Genomic DNA, 6,000 nt, shown 5'->3' with positions numbered 1-6,000 from the left:
AGAAAATGATAGGAATATATAGATCATGAAAATTTTATATGTCACTGTCACGATTTGTTTGTGTCTTCTTCACCTACCCAGCAGAACCTCAATTGAATCTAAACATCAGTGTACAAAGATGTAGGTACATGTATGTGTGAAATGTTCGTCGCAAATCAGACATTATAGGCCAAAGCACTGTCCCAGCATACTCTATAGGTTGAATGTTGTCCCACACCCAACCAGTGGTCCCGTGACCGCCGAGTGCATATAGAGGATGTCTCGTCCTCCTCCCTGTCTTCCCCAAATATAGTCAAGTGTCTGATTTGCGAAATGCATACATACTTGTGTCTAGGTCACAGATTGTGGTATGAAATATTTTTTCTTATGTTAATAATTGATGGCAGTTATTGTTTACTGCCAAAGGGTGGACTGTCGAAGTAAAAAAAATATTACATAAAGAGAACATACAAACTACACACATTTAAGTCGCTATACTTGCAAATACGCGCAGCGAGCACAGCCATATATGGTAACACACGCATTTACACGGACATGCCACAGAGATGGATTCGACACTTATTTCATACAGTACATAATTATAATAATATCAAGCGCCAGACATCATGATGATTTAAAATTACCTAATGAATTAATGTCATGAATGTGTATTATTTGAACAGAACCAGATACACCTGTCATGTTTACTATTAAAACAAGCAGATTGGTGTGTAGATTAATTTGATACTTGTTATTAAGTTGTAGGACATTGCAGCGGATAATTATGATTGAATGTATAAAAGCTAAAATCACTTTGTTAGAACAATGAATGATACAGTGGACAGGGAACTCAGGCCAGCCCTTTGGCAGTCTTCAAGGCTGAACCTGATCAGCATATACAAACAGAATAGTGACTCAATCATGAATGAGAGAGAGACCCCTCCCCCAGAAACTAGTTAACACATTTTGCTGGTCACACAGGAAGGTAGTTCCTGTTTTTTGGTCTCAGAGTTAGTTCCTTTTTGGTCTCAGAGGGAGATGGAGGTCTTGCATGATTTTACAGAGGAAAGAGAGAGAGAGAGAGTCATATGGAGGGACAAACTTATATGAGAAAGATATGGTATTGTATCGCTGGCATGTAACTGAAACTGCATATAACTGTATGTAATTGTATGTTCTAACTGTTTACTGTGTGAGTTGTATTCATGTAACTATAGGTATACTGTACTTTGTAATATATATTGAATCCATATCCTTTTAACAACAAATATATACATCAATGAGCTTTGGAACTCAGATAACATGTGGGTGTATTGTTTTCTCTTATGGGATGCAGTGTTGTGCGATGTACAGTGCACATTCATGGGGTATGGTAATAAGAGTTGCAGGCATTTACAATATATATTAGAGCGGGCATTTTAAATATTTGTGAGAAATATTAATTCTTAGAAGGTATGCTTTGGAGAAGGGTGAATGTGAGACGAGCCATAGTGCTTATTGGCACTAGGGTTTGTTGTACCCAGGAGGGGCCAACACATTTTGTCTTGCGTATCCAATATCCCTGGGGACATTAGCCTTGGTGCCAGCTGGCCCATTGTTGAGTTACCCCTACACTGTAGGTGTCCTCTCTGTGGTTCTACTAGCCCTGGTCAAGACTGGTGTTGGTAATGGTAAAATGAGGGAACACCGCGGTCTTTGTTCCCATCATTCTTTCATACCAGCGCTTCTGCCTAGTCAGTACCAGACTAGGCAGAAGCGCTGGTGCGGACTATGCTTAGAGTAAGGGATACTATGCCCCCCCCCCCTTTAATGAATAATTTAAACAACATTTAAACAGATGAAATACATCACGATACCTACTGTCTGGCCTGTCTATTGTTTGATGAGTTATTCTGGTGCCATTTCTCAGAGTTTACAACTTGCTGATTATTACATCCAGGGAGTTGCATGATTAACTTTAGAAATCTCTCAAGGGCGTGTTGTGTCTCCGCGATTCGGACTTACCAAAGTGGCAGCTTGTGACCGGATGCACCTCACTGCGCCAGGTGATCACAGATTTGTTTGAACCCACTTGATTCAGATATTCCCTCTTACCGTCAGTAACCACCTGTTACTGACTTCACCCACTCTGTAGTCGGCGGGTAATTTGCTGCCACCACCACACTCCTACAATCGTCACCTGGAACCACTTATTTCCACTCAGGCTCCTACCTTCAGTGCCTGAAAACCACCTACTTCTGTGTATGCAAGGGCATGCTGCTGCAACACCTCTTCATTGGTGTCAGCTAATTCATACTGGTCCCTCCCCGTGGACCAGTTCTCTGCAGGGTAGCTGGCAGAGGGCTGACCTTAGAGACACTGGGCTCACTCCAGCACAGCCAGAGAACGGAACAGCGTTTTGCGCAATTCTGTTGGTCGCAGGATACAGCAGATGAAGATTTCTTGAAGCAAGTAGATGTTTATTGCTCCCCAGCATACAAGATGTTACAGAAGATCAGTCCTCCATTAGAGTCAGTGGACTCTCCACCCCAGCCTAACTTCACAATCACAATATGCCTCACGACAGTGGGTGACAGGGAAAGGCAGAGGGTGACAATGAAAGGCAAGGGGAAGCAGAGGGTCACAGGGAGAGGCAGTGGTTGTCAGGGAGAGGGTGACAGGGAGAGACAGTGGGTGTCAGGGAGAAGGTGACAGAGAGAGACAGTGGGTGGCTTGGGTACAACCACAAAAGTCCTGCACGGTGTGGAGAACAGGAGGCATGTACCTTGGTGGGGACAAGAACACAGCAGCCTCTGCTCTGCCTGTGACAGGTGCCCCCGCCCTTTGTGCTTTCCTCAGTTTGGCGCTCGGTCAGGAAGACTCTGACAGTGTCACTTACACTGGTTGTGAGCTGCCTTTAATTTACAGACAGCAGTGAATCAGAAATAATATACAACTGTCTGTTACTCAGAGGCAGTAAGTGGCTGTGATCATCAGCACTGATAGGTGGCAGGACCCCTCTATCAGTCCATCACACACAAGGCCCGCCCTGCCTCCCTGTGGTAAGGGGCAGGTCTGGGCCATTCATCCTACATTGCTTAAAATGATCTGCAGGGGTGAGGTGTGACGGGGTCATGGTGATAACTTATTGCTCATCTGGGCATCAGTTGGCCCCTTAGTCATCAGGGGCCCCGGTGCAATGCACCTGCTGCACCAATGGTAGTTCTACCTCTGAAAGTGTCTCTTTCACAAATGTACAGGAAATTCTTGAAAACAAGCATATTTGTTTTTCCCCAGCCCTGCTGGACATTGGCGGTCATTCCGAGTTGATCGCTTGCTAGCAGTTTTTAGCAGCCGTGCAAACGCATAGTCGCCGCCCACGGGGGGAGTGTATTTTTTGCTTTGCAGGAGTGTGAACGCCTGGGCAGCAGAGCGCCTGCAAACACATTTTGTGCAAAACAAGACCAGCCCTGTGGTTACTTATCCTTTGCGATGATTGCTGCGACGAGTGACACGGTAATGACGTCAGATACCCGCCCGGCCACGCCTGCGTTTTTCCAATCACTCCCAGAAAACGGTCAGTTGACACCCAGAAACGCCCTCTTCCTGTCAATCTCCTTGCGATCGGCTGTGTGACTAAAAACTTCGCTAGAACCTGTGCAAAACCACGATGCTCTTTGTACCCATACATCGTGTGTGCGCATTGCGGTGCATACGCATGCGCAGATTACCCATTTTTTTACTGATCGCTACGCAGCGAACAACGGCAGCTAGTGATCAACTCGGAATGACCCCCCATTATACACAGAGACACGAGAATACATTGTGGAGGAAATTTCAAAGAAAGTGCTTGTCCACAAAAGGCTTGGTCATTTCACACTATGGGGAGTATTCAGTTAGTGTCGGATCCTCTCGGACAGTGAGGATCTGACACTTCAGTATTCTATTACGGGCAGTTTCCGCCTGTTTCCCCTCTCATTCTGACCATTTGTTTTCGCCCTCTCCTACAGGCAAAAATGTATGGTCGAGAACGGACCCATTTTCGACCACAGCGGGGTCAAAAACACATGGCTAAGCAGATATTCCCCTCATCTGTGTGTTTTTCGACATTTCAGAGTTTTCGACAGGGTGGAAAAACAGCGCTTCAATTGAATACTGAAATGTCGAAAAGTGACGACCATTATACTCCCCTATACCTTCTTAGGACGTTCCCAGGGCCGGATTAACAATGGGGCTGATGGAGCTGCAGCTCCAGGCCCACCATCAAAATAGGCCCACTGCTGTAAACAGGGGGGGGGGGGCACCTGCAACACTACAGCATTCCTGCCAGCGGCAACCCGAGGCTCCGCCTACTTAAGCCCCGGCGGCAGTTTAACTTCAAACACCACCAGATACATGGCCGCATGGTAGGCTGCAGCTGTACTAGCCCCCCTGTACTGCATAGTGTCTCAGCGCTCCACGTGACAGCACACGCATGATGTCCTATGTGCCGACCTCACCACCTCAATCTTATGCAGCCGAGTGTGAACTCATCTCCATGAGGGCAGCCCAGACAGCCGAGTGACTGATCCTGCAGTGCTGCTGACTGGTGATCGGGATGTCAGGTCCTGCTGGCTGCTACTGATCACCGAGTCTCAGATAGTGCTCCCATAAAAGGTACAGCATGCAAGCACTAGCAGAAATATATATTTTGATCAAGTTTCATATATATTTATATGTGTGAATACTGTGGTTTGTATAATATATGTATGTATTATATGTGTGAATACTGTGGTTTGTATAATATATATATATATATATATATATATATATATATATGTATTATATGTGTAAATACTGTGGTTTGTATAATATATGTATGTATGTGTGTGTAACTATATATGTATATATATAGTCCCCCCACTTTGCTCTGCCCCCTCTCTGGCTTTCACACCATCACAGCTTTGTTCCGCCTCCATTTGCAGCTCCATATGCACAACACTCACACACACACACACACACACACACACACACACACACACGTGCATATATACAGTACGTGTATGTGTGTGTATAGACAGACAGACAGACAGACAGACAGACAGATAGATAGATAGATAGAGTCCCCTTGCGTGCTCTATTCCCACTTTAGTGCACACCCACGAGTGGGAATAGCCCCTGTTTGCCAGAATTCCGGCTGGTGGCATTGTCAGCGGTCGGGATTCCGGCGTAGGTATCCTGACCGCCGGCAACGTAACTGCAGCCCCCGGTAAGGGACTCCACTATGCTGCAGGTCCTACTCTATTGCTCTAATTAATTATCATGAAAATATCTATCACATTAGTGTTAAACTTTGGTCATGCTATCTGGTCTAAAGCTCACCGCAACTTTGCTTATATAGGTGAGACCGTTACCAATACACCTGTTGTTAAGCACCTAGGAAAACAGCTGATACAAGCTATAATTAAGTTAAACAGGGTGCATGAGAAAATGTGATCACAAAAAGATGAATTTACTTACCGATAATTCTATTTCTCATAGTCCGTAGTGGATGCTGGGGACTCCGTAAGGACCATGGGGAATAGCGGCTCCGCAGGAGACTGGGCACATCTAAAGAAAGCTTTAGGACTATCTGGTGTGCACTGGCTCCTCCCCCTATGACCCTCCACCAAGCCTCAGTTAGGATACTGTGCCCGGACGAGCGTACACAATAAGGAAGGATTTTGAATCCCGGGTAAGACTCATACCAGCCACACCAATCACACCGTATAACCTGTGATCTGAACCCAGTTAACAGCATGATAACAGAGGAGCCTCTGAAAGATGGCTCACAACAATAATAACCCGATTTTTGTAACAATAACTATGTACAAGTATTGCAGACAATCCGCACTTGGGATGGGCGCCCAGCATCCACTACGGACTATGAGAAATAGAATTATCGGTAAGTAAATTCTTATTTTCTCTAACGTCCTAAGTGGATGCTGGGGACTCCGTAAGGACCATGGGGATTATACCAAAGCTCCCAAATGGGCGGGAGAGTGCGGATGACTCTGCAGCACC

Source organism: Pseudophryne corroboree, chromosome 3 (assembly GCF_028390025.1).
Source record: "Pseudophryne corroboree isolate aPseCor3 chromosome 3, aPseCor3.hap2, whole genome shotgun sequence".
NCBI classification, from domain to species: Eukaryota; Metazoa; Chordata; class Amphibia; order Anura; family Myobatrachidae; genus Pseudophryne; species Pseudophryne corroboree.
Note: the sequence above shows the minus strand (reverse complement) of the source record.